Raw genomic sequence first — 15,905 nt, forward strand, 5'->3', positions numbered from 1 at the left:
GGAGCGAGGGTGGTGTGTGGTTTGAGGCGGGTTGCTTCTGCCTTCTGTCTCGACATCGTTTGCAGCGCCTAGGGAGGAGGAGAGCCTCCCGCAAGTGTACACGCTGCGCTTGGTGTTGTCACTTTACCGGCATCTCGTGGCTTCATCTTTTTTTCCCTTTTTTATTTGACCCCCATATTTTTCTTCCCTTCCCCCCCCCCCCCCCGACTCCAATTGCCTAACATGTTATCCTCCCTCCCCTAACCCTTGGCGCAGCTTGCATGCGCTGGGCTGGGGCTCCTCGCCTCCCATCCCCGAACCCTTACTGGCAGGGGGTCGCGCCCGCCCGGGCACCGTGGGGAGCTGGGCGGCCGCGGGACGCCGCCGCCGGGGCCGCCGGGCGCGTACCCCGGGGCCTCCGGGCATCGTGTGGGGCTGGGTGCTGGGGTCTTTGTTACAAGAACTATGTGTGCGCTCCGTGTAGAGGCGTAACCCCGCCGTCTCTGCCGTTCCCGCGGTGTAGCTGGGTCGCGGCCGATGTATTTTTTTATTGTTTTTTTCCGAGGCTGGCGCTGCTTTTTGGGGGAAGTGGCTGGGAATCGAGGCAACTTCTGCGGAGCAGCCCTAGGCGCAGCCGCGGGCTTTGTTCGCGATCGTGGGCTGGGGCCGCGGGCTCACCTCCCCGCCCGCTCCCCACGGGCAGTGGCCGCCCTCCCCTCCGCCCCGGCCCCGGTGAAGGTGGGCTGCCGGCTGGCCTCCCTCAGCCCCGCGAAGGGTGGCTCTGGGGTAGGGATGCTCCCCGCCCCTTTCTGCCGGGCGCCTCAAGGCTCTTCCCCCGCGGGCCGGCGGCACTGCCGAGCCGCTTCTCCTTGGCCGGGGAGCGCAGGCAGACGGGCTGGCCAAGGCCAGACCCCTCCGTGGCCGCCCGGCGGGCGGGAAGCCGTGCAAGGCAGCGCAACTCTTCTCCCTCCGCCCAGCACTCGCCCTGTAGCTGCTTCAGCCCCTCTCCGCCCTCGGGCTCCGGGCCAAATGGGAGAAACGGCGGAAAAGAGAAAGTTTTCTTAATGGCAAGTAACAGGGCTGGCCCTCCAGGAGGGGCTCAGGCTGGCGACGCGGCGCCCCGCAAACGCCGCACGCCGTGGCGGAGCGCTGGGGCCGGGGACGCCGGGCGGGGACCGGGAGCGGGGCTCCTTCGTGCTGTGGATGCCGAGGTTGGGAGGAATGCCGAGGAGGGGACAGCATGATGCTGAGGTGAGGAAAGGATGCTGAGCATGGAACAGGATGATGCTGAGCAGGGAAGGGATTTCACCCTGCACTCACACACCCTGTCCCCTTCTCTGCGCGGGCAGGGAAGGCTCCCGTGCCTCCGTCTTGCGGTGCGCTGGCGACACGGCGGCGAGGCACCGGGGCGGCGGCGGGGGCTCGGGCAGCCCCTGGGGCGGCCGAGGGTCAGCACCGCCCCTCGCTCCGCCACCAGGGAAGGCGGTGGAAAGTTTGGGTTTCCATCACGCGTGAGGAAAGTACCTGCTTCTTGCGAGGGCTCGGCCGTCCCACCGCCCCTTCCTTCGTGCCTGACTGCCTGGCCGTCCAAGGGAGGCGTTCCCGGGGGTGGACCGGACGGCGTGCGCGTAGAGGGCTGGAGGGGGAAGCGGGGCTGAGGCTGCAGCCCGGTCAGTTGCAGTGGAGATGCCCTTCTGCTTGTCGCCACAGCCTCTGTCCTGCCTGGCTCATCCGAGGGTGAGTCTCAAGGCAGTAACTGCTGGGTTTCCCTTAGACAAACGGCTCTGTCTTTTTCTAGCCTTGGCCGCTTGTTGAGGAGATAATTTGTTCTCCTGTTCCTCTCCCGAGATAATTGCTGCTTTTGAAGTTTGTAAACATGCACGTTTGTGCCAGCGTCTGTGCAGCACGGAGGTTTAGCTGCTGCAGAGAATTATTTCACTGATGGAACAGCGGAAGATAAAGGCTTTAGTTAGGTCTGTGATAAACTGTAAAACATACTTATTCCTGGCGCCGCAAGCAAGGTGAATGCTTCATTTTCTAAAGGCGCACACACAGCATGCAGGTGTTGTAAATAACGAAGTGCTAAGTGTCCACAACCATTTTCTGTCACAGGGCTGCGCGAAGTTGCTTATTATTTGATATAGATTCTTCTGACTTGTTTTGTGTCATCCAGCAACTAGATATAATTACTAAGTTGACCTCAAAGATAGCAGCTAAAGGTGTGATTTGCCCCACTGTCTTTGCAACAATTAATTCATGCTTTTGGTGTGCATTCATTAAATTTAAGCGTCATCCAGTAAACCATTCTCATCCAAGTTATCTTTACTTGGTGATTAAATCCTTTGACATCAGGATGACAAAGTCCAGTGCAGTCAGGCTCTTTTGATTTAAAATTCAATTCTCAAAATTCATTGAGATTTTGTAGCTTTCTCTCATGGTAAGATTTATGCAGCTGTTATCATGCTCAGGGTTTCCTCTGCCATTTTTTTCAGATTAGAAACACAAAATGATCTTGCTGTTGTTAGCTTCTCTTTTTTTTCTTTTTTTTTCTTTAATTTTTTTTTAATGAGACTGTTCTAGTGTATTGTGAGGAAATTCAGGTCTGCTCCAGCAAATCTCTTTCTTCATGGAATCGCTTTGAACGTGGTTGAAAGCAAGTGCTACAGTAGGATTGGGAAGGTTTGTCACTATTAAAGAAGTAGAGTTCCCAAGGTGTTTCACTGTCTAGGACATCCTTTTATCTAATAGGAGCCTGGTTTTAATATGGTAGCTTCTCGTAAGTTATAAGACAGAGAGAACTGACTCGCTCTAAAGCCGAATAATTTCATATGCATAAAAAAGTTGATTTCCATTCTCCACCACTCTTCACTGAAGAAAATCTCTAGCATTCAAGGAAGCTTAGCTTAGGAGTAGCATGCCCAGATGAGATTTCTGCCTAAATGCTAAAGAAAATTTAAAATACTAAGTAATATTGTAATGTGTATTTGCAACATTTGCTAGTCATTTACTAGTAATGTGTATTTGCAACATTTACTAGGCACCAAAGGCTTGAAGCACAGGTGAATGCTTTCAGAGACTACAAACAAGGCAGTCACAGATGTTCTGTGTGTTCTCAATTAGTCTACTTGAAAACTGTATATTCTTGCTTAATGGCAAACCAGCCTTATCAGCTGAACTCATACTACTTGAGCCAAAAAATAATTGGGCACTGACATCTATGAGGAAGATGGCTAGTTAACATTTCTAGCTGCTTGAAGATGAAAGTGAGTATCAGACATAGTCCCTTTATGTTTGCAAATAGAAGATTGCAGTTACTGGTGTTTAAGACTGAAGAAGGAGGTGGATTGGGCTGAGAATGAAGAGTTGCCTTCATTACATTTTTGAAAGGAATTAAAAAAAAGAAAAAGAAAAAGGGAAAGACAGAGATCAAGCTAATGACCTGTGAAAAATCCAGACTAGAATTGTTTGCATTAGAAAGGAAGTAGGTGATTGTGAACTTGCTTGTGCATGTTTTGTGAAGGGAAGGGGAAATTTGTCATCTTGTTTTGAAGAGCCATACATAAATACACATGAAAGGAGCTCACATGGTTTACAGCAGGGGAGACATAAAATGTTTTAGGATTAAATTGACCTGAGCTAATACATGTCTTACATCCAGCTTCTTTGCAAGAACACATTGTTATACTACTGAAACAAATGTTTTGTGTATAGTACCTGATTCCCATATGCTGTAGCAGAATGCTGAAAACAAACAAGCCAGTAAATCCTGAAATTCTGGAAAACAACATTGAAATTATATTAGATGCAGCATATGCTAGAGCAGTTGAACTGTACTAAACCAGAAGTTTTTGCTATCGCTATTCGATACAGATGCTGCAGTATTTGGCCTGCTACTATTCATTTATTGATGAAGTAAATCTTTAGCCCTCACCTTTTGCAGTCTCATTCATCTAAGTAAGCTTTGCTGACCCAGGAACGCCTTGCCTGCCAGAGTAATTTTCTAAGAGTAAACGCAGTTGCTGAAATATTACTTAAATGTGGACTTTTTTTGTATTTAAGCCGCAAACTGAAATACTGTTCTCTGCTGGGAATCAATACTTGTTAAGAACCTGAAGCTATCCTCTGAGTACATTTGGTCTGGACTGATCCTTAATGTTATAAGTCAGACCTAGATCTGTGTGTCATGGAGCAAGTCACATCCAACAAATTGTGACAAGCTTTGTTTGACAGGGTAACAGAAAAATAAGAGTGATAAGCAATGCTTTTTACTGGAGACCATTTGAGAATTTCATATTCATAAATTCTGTGTATCAGGATTATTCTTAGGTGGGCAAGACACTTTGACAGCAAGATAAAGTCAGTAGTACAGAGTCCAACTGATGATCAACAGCATGCAGTAACCATGAACAGTGGTCTAACACAGAAGTAATCAGCTGAGGGAGAGCCTGGACCTGAGCCTGACAGATCTCTATAGGAATATTTTCAGTTTTGGCCTGTTGCACCAGTTCTCTGAGTAAGGAACAGCTTAAATGTGCATAGGGTCTGTGGAGGTAAAAGTGGACTACTCCAGTTCAAGCGCAAACCTGGCAGAGCAGAGTTTGTATGCCTCTGTTTTCTTTATGTACTACGTTACCCATGGCCATGGAAATAATTGAGTGTTTATAATAATTGAGTGTTTATAATTTATGTTTCTGCAGTGTTAAGAGATCTCTAATTTTCCATGGTGAGGTTTGCTTTGGTTTTTGGATCTTGATTGCAACATGTCAATATGGCAGCACATGCCCAAGACATAGCTTTAGGTTTTAAAGGGAAGAGTGCCACCTACTGTGTTATAATTTTAGGTATTGCAGCTCCTGTGTGTCTTGTGGAGTTCCCAAGCTTCTCATTTGCCTATTTTGTTCTAGCCTCTGGAAGATGTGAAAGGATTCAAAATTAAATGTAGCATGGGAATGGAGGGAGAGAAAAAAAATAGAAAATAGGCAAAAAAATTAGGGTGTTCTGGAAGTCTTAGGAGGGGCTCTTTGAAGGACAGGCTTACATAGAAACATTTGCAGTTTTTGGCATTTCTTATAAACACTGCTATTGCTGGAAACAGGGAAGGGGATAAGAGAGATCTATGCTTCCCCTCCATAAAATAATAATGTTCTCAACTTTCATGCACCAGATGAACATAAATGAGACTACCAGGTTTATGACCTTTGAAATATAAAGTTTAACTCTGGCTATAGTTTAATTTTTAAAAACTTAAAAAGACAAAACAAAAAAAAACCCACAACAACAACAATAAAAAACAGATTTCAGAAAAGGAAGAAGACGAGAAAAACCCTGGATGAATTCTCCCGTAATTTGCTGAAAAATCTCATGAAGTCTTTTCTAGTATAGAACTGTTGTTATTTATCAGCCCAAAGGAGGGCCGTAATAATGCTTGATGTGAATTCAAAGTCATTTTTGTATGAAAGAAATTTTTCCCCAAGCCCCAGAGTGTTTCTTTAGTGGCTGAAATAGAGATGTAAAATAAAGCAGATAAACAAGCTATTAACAGAACTGCCAGTTGCTGTATCTCGAGAGTGAAGACATATGGTAAATTCACTACATTCAGTGATGACCTTTCCTTTAAAAATATTGTTAATAATAGGCACTTCTATGTAAAGTATTTATATAACATACTTGAAATTCATGTATCATGGACTACTCTGTGCCATTTTTGCTAGTGGCAGGTTTTCGGTTTGTTTTGGGGTTTTTTTTAGCTACTGACAAAATTGCCACTGAGGAACTTTCCACAGCAGTACACTTGGTCAAAATGCCTCCAGTTCTGAAGTGAAAGTCTTTTCAGGGGCAGGTGCACAACATTGCTGCACCACTCTAACAGGACAGCATGGGTCCTGTCTTCAGGATGGGAAGCCTTTGGATCATCTCCCTCATCCTTCCCAGGTAGAGCCATGCCTTGACAGCAGAATTACACCCTTTCCAAGAAGCAGGCAAAAAAACCCCCATTCCTATGTTTTTGTGATTTCTGTAACCCTTGTCTTTAGTGAAAACTTAGAGCTTATAAAAGTGGAAAAAAAGCCCCAATAGTTTTGTAATGCCCTTTCATATCAGTCTGAGAATACCTAGTTGTATGAAGACTTCTCTAATAGTACTTTTACTGGTGATAATAGCAGAAGTTTCATTATGTGCTTAAAAAGAAAAGGTATTCCTAACTGTCATTGATTTTGTAATGACCCTGATAGACCCAGGGACCTTCTAACTGTGAAAATGTGTGGACTATATAATAGCTATAGTGAGGCATTCCAGTTCAGCAGATGGAAAAAATACTCTCCCGTAGGAATTCCCAACACAATGGGAAAAACTGCATCCAACTATATTCTTTACTGCAGCAAACATTATTTCTACTTTCCTATCTATGTCTGCTCAGTTTCACTTAGATGTTCTATGTATTGAGTATTCTTCATATGGCTTTTATACTTGAATAGAAAATTTCATATGTTGCTTCCTTCACCATTGTTCATGAACATTTATCCATTACTTGCTCTTGAGGCAGCCATTCATTGAAATGTTAATGAGATTTTGAACAGTTTATAGTTCCATAGGGGTTTTTTGTTTGGGTTGTTTTGTGGGTTTTTCTCATTTTTCTGCAGAAAAAAACTGTGTTTTTGTTGATGCCTTTCAAAATCTACTTTTTATTGGTAGATTGAGATGGATTCTATGCTAATTCCTACTGCATGCCTGAATTATGGCCTTGCAAGGCACTGTCGCTGGGATCTTCATCTATTAATCATGGAGGCTGCTTTCTTATTCGGTTGCCATAGTTTCAGTGCCTCAGATAGTGTTGGGGTGCCTTGGGAAAGGCTTACGATACATTCGGACTTGCAAGCCTTGCAGTTATTTTGGCAGTAGAAGAGCTCGGAAGGATCAAGAGAACAGCATCCAACATTATTCAGAGTTGGATTAAAAGCAGAAACTTCTGGATATGTCTCTCTGGACCTTGTTATGTGAATGTCCAACTGATACTTGCTCCCAAGATTTGCTTTTTGTTTTGTCTTGCTGGTAAAATCACACACTTCAGAGACTAATAGCTAGAACAAAAAAGGCTTTTCTTAGTTTTTCTGATAAATGGTTGGGTAAATTAAGGCATTTAGGATTCCCTAAGCAATCCGGGTAATTTCTTTTACATTCCCTTTTAACCTAGCTACATACAGTATCATATCATGTTTGAGACTGAGTTAATGTTTATTGCTACTTTAAATTTAATAAGACAATAAGAACCTTTTTGTTAGCTGCGGAGCAGCTTGCATTACCAAGTAGAAAAGAGGAAATTAACTTTTTTCAGACAGAACTAAAGCTCTTTCAGTGCTGTGTTGGCATTGGTAGTATTTTTTCAATGATGTTTCAATATTTGTTCATAAACTCAGCATTAAAACATACATGCTTTCAGAAATATAGAGCTGTGAGATGTTAGAAATAGCTTTTTTGATGAGTGAGAGAAATGGTAAAGTAGGAAATACGTCTAACAGGAAAGTAGCTGAAAGACTGACTATCTTCTGTTTACAACAACAAAAAACCAGTCTTGACTAATCAAAGCAAAGTACTATATCAAAACTGTGTACAGTTGAGATTAAAGAATTCTGTATAATTTGAATTAATCAGAAAAACAGCATCTTTTTTGCTTTCATATGTTTGCACTAAAAGATTAGTTCTAAATCTTCAGCTTGGGACTTTACAACCCAGTCTTGTCAATTTTTCAAGTGAGATCAACAAGCAGGTTGAGAACATGAGCCTGTTACATGTAATCCTCAGGAGCCCTATGAATTGAACTAATGAAGTCCAAAAATTTGACATTAATTTTAAATTTCATTTGTTGGTAGATGCACACAAAATCTGTATTTGGAATTTTATACTTTCACATAATATGGAATCTTCTGGTTTATAATCTTCCAGATCTGTGTTGAAAACACATATTTTGTGTAAAATTAATCCCAGTATTTTTCCTGATAAACTCAGAATGCGCATGTGTCTATTAGACTGACAGAATGATATGCCTCCATCATTTTTTATTTCCCTTTGAAAGGGAGGTAGCAATTGTAACAGCGAGGAAATATCTTGGGTCAAAACTGTAGATGTACAAATTCTCTTGTGCTTTCTTTCCTCAGACTTTATTGTATTCCATTTAGTTTCAGGTTAGGTATAGGATCCCCCTGCATAGAGATTTAATTAAGCAGTTCTGTAAGGAACATTTGTACCTTCTTTAACACTGGTGGTTGTTTGTTCGTTATTTTCCTTGCTATTTTTTTTTTTTTTGCCTTCAAGAAACAGAGAAGTGAGTGATAAGTCAATACTCAGTATAAAGAGCCTGTCTGTTGGAGGGTAAAAATGCCTTTCTACTCAGCACCTATCAACAAGCCCTTACACCGTTTAGACTTCAGTACAAAACTATAGAATTATTTAGGTTGGAAAGGTCTTTGAAGATCATGGAGTCCAACCCTTAATCTAACACTGCTGAGTCCACTACTAAACCATGTACCTAAAGCCTACATCTACACATCTTTTATATACCTCTGTGTATCTTTTAAATACCTGAGTTGGTGACTCAGACACTTCACTGGGAATATTTTCCTTTCAGTTTGTTTATGGTTGATAATAAATATTCTTCTGCATCCCCAAAAAGATTCATTTTAGCATCAAATATACTAAACTTATCAAGAAAAGAAAACAATAATTCCTGTGAAAATAATTGTTGTGTTTTTGTCTTTTAAGCGATGTCACAGCATTTGCTTTGCAAATCTCATATTTGCTCAATAGCATCTTACTACCTGAATGTTCCTGGGAGGTTGAAGCTTGTCTTGGGCTGAGTGCTCATGAGCAAACGGAGGAGAGGGGGACTGTCCCTGTTCAGCCTCAAAGTTCCCCAGTGCCTGCAGCTGGTAGCAGGTGCAGGCGGAGTGCACCCATCCCAGCGGTCCTTTGGAGAGGGTGGATGGGGAGGAATGATTGGAGGGCAGCTGGAGCTCTGGCCCGCATGCCTGAGTTGGTGTGGGAATTCTGCCTCAATACACCACGGCAAGGAAAAGGAAGGGATGACATGCCTTTTCCGACAGATGCTCCACACGTGGGGCACAGCCTGGTGTCTCTTGCCTGTGGGCAAGAGTCCCACAGGATTATCTTTCTTGAGTGGTACTTCACGCCATGAGCACGGCTAAATGCAGCCTCGTATTTGAGTCAAAAATACCTTTTTTATTATATAGGGAGGATTAGAGGCTGTTCAACTCCAATCTTGAACTTCGGGTCATAGTCTTTATATTACTGGCTTTTCATCAGAGCTCTCTAATGAAAGAGGGGCATCGTGCATTAAAATCAACTTTTGAATTTAATTTTCTGTATGAACAGAACTTGGTACTATGTGTATAAACTTCTAATGGCATTCAACCCATTCCACTTCTGAATAATTTGTACTCATTAATTACAAATGCACAGCTTTTGCAATTCCAACTTACTGATCCAAACCATATTAAATCAGAAATGATCGCAGTTAAATTGATTTTTAAAAATTTCCTGTACTCTGTTATATGAGGATGATTATGTAACATATCTTGTAAGAACTGTGTCCCTGTAGTAGAACTTTGTTTTCTAGAAATACATTGTTCAGAATTTTTTGTTTTGGAGTTTGGTTTGGTTGGATTTTTTTGTTTGTTTTTGGGAACAAATTCAAGTGGAGAGTTATATGAGGTTTTATGGAGAAGTGAGAAGACAAACTTTAAAGTAGTGGTGCTTTAGGATGCCTTTTTTTTTTTTCCATCCAGTGAAATTATTCTTGATTTGGAATAGGAATCTGTTTTTCTTTAAAAAGAAATTAAGAACTAAATCCTTAAAGATCTGCTCTGGGAAAAGGAAAGATTTTTGCATGAGCGACTACACTTTTTCATTATTATCTGCAAGGTGTTTCCTTTTAATTCTGTTGTAGGGAAGTTCATCATGTTCAGAAACTGATTAATTATATCAGATGCGTGTATTTCAGGGTGGTGTCATCTTTTTTGCTTTATCCTGTTCTATGCGTAAGACCTAGACATGCTGCCAGAACACTTCCTTTCCCAAGATAAAAAAAAAGAAGAGAGATCCTGTTCTCGTTCAACAACACATGTAGTCCAAAAGGCAAATTTAGCCAACACTGAGCTAATGGCCTGAAGGTGTGGAATGAAGGCTGGTGACTGGATGATTGTGAGAAAAATGCAGTTTTGATTTGTCAAAACATTATTAAGAGTACTACTTACATGTGTTAAAGTGACTATCAGAAAAAAACTTTGAAAATATAAGGCAACTTGTGCAATGGAGGAAGTTCTCTGACACATTAATTTTATTTCCTTTTCAATGCCTTTTACCATTTTAACTGTTTGTTTTTGTTTGCGTTCATCTTTGTCATAATCTCTCTTGTATAGCTGAAATCCTGGCGATAGCATCATTTGCCAAAAAAAAAAAAAAGAAAAAAACAAAAAAACCCTAAAGAAATAACACACAACTCAAGTGTCGTTTATGTGAGAGAGGCAATTCAGCCAGGTCCTTCCTGATAGCATGTTGATATGATTAAATGCTGTTGATGTTCTGCAAAGGGATGGAAAATGTAGACTATATCATGCCTGCTGATGTCTGAAGTGGTCTGTAAGAACACTTTCATTGAATTACATTCAATAGCAAATCAATTCATCATACTTTTAAATTTTTTTCTATAAATGGTCAGTAATTTTTTTAGATTGAAGCAAATAAAAGAATTCATTGTTGTCACAGCCAAAGAACTTCAAGAACTTTTCAAAACCTGGAACATTTACACAGATGCTTAACCACCTCATTTTTAGAAGGACTACTCCTCACCTCCTCCTTTGTGCCAGGCTCCAAATATCCAACTATCTACTCAAACGAGTGCCCCTAGTTTAGATGGACATGTCATCAGAACCAATTGCATTGCTTCTGTGTATAAATGAAATAGAGTTGGGTGGAGACAAGAAAATACAGGTTAGCAGGATCTAACTTTTGGTCTGTTGGCACCAAACAGAAAATTGAGAGCACAGTTTTGCTTCAGGTTGCATCTCCATGCTTATTTTATTAGGCATGGAGTTTGTCTAGAAGAGCTAACCTCTGACTTGTTAGTATTGGTGGCATAAATCTTCCTGACTTCATTAGGAGTTATAAATTGCTGATTTTTTTTTTTTAAGAACCTAAGTCACAAGCTCAAAATACCAATAACAATTAATAAAAATATCAAAACAATCAAGAAGGCACGGGACTGCAATGTATCTGTACAGTGAATTAGCATTTTATCTTCAAAGATTCAAGTACTGGAAATTTTTCAGCAGCAAACCAGAGAATGTGTTAGTAGGGGGGCTGGTGTGCTACTTTGCTGCTGCACTGCCTGCTTCTAGATAGTCGTCGTATGACAGCCTGCTCTAACAACTACCCACATTTAAATAGCAGGGTTGTGTAAGAATGAACACAACACATTTACCGAAATACATTTATGGTGGGGAGAGCCTTAAATATTCCAGCGGGTGGAATACACTGAGAGAGAATGTGCCGCATTTTCATTAGACTGTGCGTCAAATCTTGGAAAGAAGGCGCAGTAACTTTTCTTCCTGTTACAGAGTGGCCTTGTAAATTGCTACAGGTTTCAAGAGAATAAGAACATTCCCTTTTTGACATAGTTTTTAATGCAGGAGTACAGCTGTAACTAATAGTGGAGGCTGGAGGAACCGGCGGAGAGCTTGGTCACATACATTGTTACGCTGAGTGTGAGAGGCGCTTGTCTAATTCCCGAAGTTCGCCGGGAGCCTGCTCGGCGCTGTCTGCGGGAGCTTTCCTCCGCATGCCGCCTGCCCTCTTGTGTCTGAACAGCTCCGTGCAGGCGCCGCAGGCGGCCGGGGTACACCGGGAGCGAGCGGCGGAAAAAAACCGGGAGCGAGCGGCGGAAAAGGCGCGGCGGCGGCGGGAGCCAGCGATAGACTCAGCGAGCCGCGCTCTCCAGAGGCGCTCCTTTTGCCTCTGCCCGTGTGCGTGTGCGCAGTCTTGCTGCTTCGTTTGCAGCATAAAAAGCAGAATCGTCTTCTGCTTTCTTTCTGTATACAGAGGCAGGAACATCAGAAAGTGGGTTAGCCAAACTGATGTGCAAAAAAGCTCTAGGAGTGAATCTGAAGCCTCTGATGGGTAGAGGCTGTAATGCATATGATTAAAGTGAAACATGCTGCCTACACAGAGAATCGCTAACAAGATTCTTTCACAGCTTTCATGTCTCAGCCCCGCTTTTACAGAAAATAAATTCATGTTTGTTTCAGTGGGTGTGCCGTTTTGCTCAGCCCTACAGGATAGATAAGACACTCAAACAAATGCAACCAATTGAACACAAAATAATACAATTTGCACTGAGTAGAACAAGGGCTGTGCTTATAAGCAAAACAGTGTCCCAGATTAACATTTGCTTGGTTTATCTCAAGTGTCTTTTCTCTTAGTGCTTTATTGTTCAATACTCATAGGGAAGGGAGGCTAAAAGCACAGATTAAGTTAAGGCAAATTAGTTGGGAGAGGAGAGGAGAGGAAGAGATTTCATGTCATTTAAACATATATTTTTGTCTCCTCTTGAAACAGAAGCATAGATATTGCTGCAAGCCATTTAGTAGTTTCTGGCAGTAATTCTACCACATCCTCTTGTTCATATGAAGTATATTTTCTCTAGCTCAAAAGAGTATTTAAATACTCTCTCATGTTTAAAGAGCTTCCAGAATTATCTGAAGTCTTTGCAAGATGCAGAAAAATAGATTGCAGCAGCTGTATGTTGTTACAGTATTTAGGAAAAAAAAAAAAGACGTCGTAATTCAAGTAATTATTTTAAAAGCAGTTTTAAAAACAGTTAAAAATGGGCTTGATCCATAAAACAAGGGTACCTTTAACTTTCAATCATCGGATTAATTTTTTAAATTATTATTATTTTCTTGAGAAATATTGTGCATTTATATAAGAAATTTTACCTCATGTCAGTCCCATGTGAACTCAGGGGTTATTTCAAATAATTTCATTGGTGTCTTCCTTGACACATAACATCTTTAAGTCTTCATTTTCTTAACAATAGTCATTATGGATCCAGGGAGGATAAAAATGTGGATTTTGGAAGGTTTTTTATTTAGACATCCAAGAGTTACTTACGCGTTAAGGACTCAAGCCCAGGTGTTCAAGTCTTAACAAAAAAGGAGGTTAGCATGTTCTGGGTTTGTTTCTTTATTTGGTTGGTTGGTTGTTTTTTACTTCAAAGCAAAATACACATGGAAAAGGTTTTATGTTTGGACTAATTGGGCCCCCAGGCCTGCTGATCTCTTCAGGTCCCCACCGGCTGAGAAATCAGCAGAAGGACACAGCTGGCTGATCAAGATGCCTATGGTCACATACATTGATTTTAGGACTCTTCTGGCTTTAAACCTGTGTGTGTTGTGTCCTTCCCCAAATCCATTTTGCCAGGGTACCATGGATTTGTATCTGGAGAAGACCTTTCGGAAACGTGGTGTGTTTGTACTTGCACCCTGCAATTGCTCTATGGACAGCTGCTTGCTTCTGACCTGAGTTCACAACTTTGTCCACTTGTCAACTTCAGGTGCTCAACTCACACCTCAAGTCCTAGATTTGCACACCTGCAGGTGTTTTTAGACAGAGCCTGGAGAGGACAGCTGTTGTCAAGCAGCTGGCATTGTGTGTAGAAGGAAGGCAATGTGTTCACAAAGAAAGCTCTTAGTTCTTCAGCCTCATCTGATCAGGTCTCACTTTAAAAAAATATAGCTAGTTTTTCATGTTTCAATATGTCATGACTAAAATGTCTAGAGACATTTTACAGATACAGCTCAAATGCATACACAAATAAATCAGATTTGCCAAATGAATCATAAAATACTCTAGCTTTCCCTTCCTGAGTATGTCATGAAGATGTTGCATGGGAAATCCATTGGTGATGCATGGAAATTTACCTGCAACTTAAGATATTTCCTGATATCTTTACTCACACTTGTTACCTGATGATAAACCAAACTTTGCATTTGTTTATTTAGATGTCTACTTTGTGCAGGCTCATAACTTCAGGTCTGAAGAAGGCAAGTCCAGGAGCCAGTTCTTTTCAATACAAACCACAAACTCAAGCCATCTGCCCCAAGACGATCTAAATATTCACTGAATAGCCTGGAAAGTAGGGAGGTTGGAGAGTGTGTTGGATTTTGGGGACAGCAAACACAACTGATAAAGAATGTGTTGTAGCACCAGTCATCCTTCTGAGAGTGGTGCATCAGCAGCCCTGGCTCTGTCAGCAGCACACTGCCAGTTCCAGCTTAGGTCTCACTGATTCCGACATGGAAAAGTGCTTTCTGCAGCAATGTGGTGAAACCGCTAGAATGAAACACAAGTGCCACTGAGTGACAAGGTGGCTCATACTAACTAGTTAGACTGATTCTCCTTTAAGAAATAAATGGGATGGTTAGTGAAATTTTATAATACACTCATGATGGAAACTGTGATCTCCCAAGAGTATACAGAGTATTTCCAATCAACATCAACAGGTGAAACTGAGTGAAACAGAGTCAGCGTCTTTGGCCATGTTGTAGACTTAAAAAACACTGGGACATCTTAGAGTCACTCACATCATCCTGCTTAAAACTCCATTTCAACTTTATCTTATACTGCGAGATACAAAAGTATGAAACTTATTTCTGGAACCTACCGGTCTAAATGGAAAACTAAGGACAAAATGTCTCCCTTAACTGCAGGAAAAATTCTCACTTTTTATCAGTTCAAATGAAGCCCTTTCCTAGAACTGAATGCATTATGCCTAATGCATATTCTCAGCCTTAACTCAGCAGGCAAAAGATGACAATCTGTGTTGTCCTGCTTAAGGATATATTGGAGGAGAATAAGTAATAGAGAATTTATCTACTTCAATATTTGTGGTGTCTTTGAAGTGCTAATAATATTTGTAAAAGTTTATATGTCAGGTTAACGCCTGCTCTGTGAGCTTGCAAGAGATTACAAGCAATGAATAATTTGCAGATTTTTTTTTCCTCCATAGTAAAACCACTAAGATGGTCTCAGTTGAGGTGTCACTTTAACTTGATGACTTTTTTTTTTTTTGACTGAATATTCAGTCAAAGTATTTTAATAATGAGAAAGTTGTTTCTGACAGATGCTTCCAGTGAATTAAATTGAAGTTAAATTTATGGAGTCATATTAGTGCTATTGTTACGTGTAACCTCTCAAAAACATTATCTTTGAAAAAATTACATAAAGACTAAGTCAACAAGAAAACCAAAAACATTGAAACTATGAGTGGATGCAGCTGTGCTACCATACTACTCTTGCTAGCTCCCAGCTTCCCCCATGAGTGATGGGACAAACACAGATGTTTGAGTAATTTTTAAGGAAAAAATTGTTATAGGAGGCAAGGAAAGTAGCTGTAAGGTCAAAGGTGAGAAGTGGAAGATTTCTCAAAGGAGATTCTAAGGGAATAGGTGTAGGTATATAGTTAGACTGGTACAGAGGGACAGCTGAAGTGCCAGAGGAGAGGAGGGCAGGGTGAAAATGCTCTCTGCCTTACAAAACAGCAGTATGCTGTGGGATGACTCCTTTCTGATGAGCTGTCATCATCTAAAGTGTATAGGAAGCTTGGAGTGAAAAAAACAGATGGCATACGGGAGATGAAGTGGAATCATTTGTCTCTCTGCCTTATTTCTCTACGCCTCACATAGAATTTGGTAGGTGGGGGAGAAAAAATGTCTGGATGTGAATCTTCTCCATCCCCACTTGTTTCTCCTTGCTCTCAGAAATCTCACGAGACTCCCAACTTCTCTCACAAAGTATTGGTAAAGAAGGTTTCCATCACTGCCAAAGATATTGAGAGATTGGCTCGGAGAAGTGTTTTT

At 41.5% G+C, this 15,905-nt stretch overlaps 1 protein-coding gene across 6 annotated transcripts in view; it reads left to right on the forward strand.

Moving 5' to 3' along the window:
* SEMA6A (semaphorin 6A) overlaps window positions 1-15,905 on the forward strand; it is a 118,493-nt gene that overhangs the window by 739 nt on the left and 101,849 nt on the right. The window contains exon 1 of one of the 6 annotated variants that reach the window (XM_077171167.1): window positions 1,647-1,716. The exons of the other annotated variants lie outside the window; for them this stretch is intronic. The gene's annotated coding sequence lies outside the window, so the exon portion shown is untranslated. Of the gene's footprint in view, window positions 1-1,646; window positions 1,717-15,905 lie in introns of those variants that run through there. 6 annotated transcript variants of the gene reach the window in all.

Source organism: Agelaius phoeniceus, chromosome Z, assembly GCF_051311805.1.
Source record: "Agelaius phoeniceus isolate bAgePho1 chromosome Z, bAgePho1.hap1, whole genome shotgun sequence".
NCBI classification, from domain to species: domain Eukaryota; kingdom Metazoa; phylum Chordata; class Aves; order Passeriformes; family Icteridae; genus Agelaius; species Agelaius phoeniceus.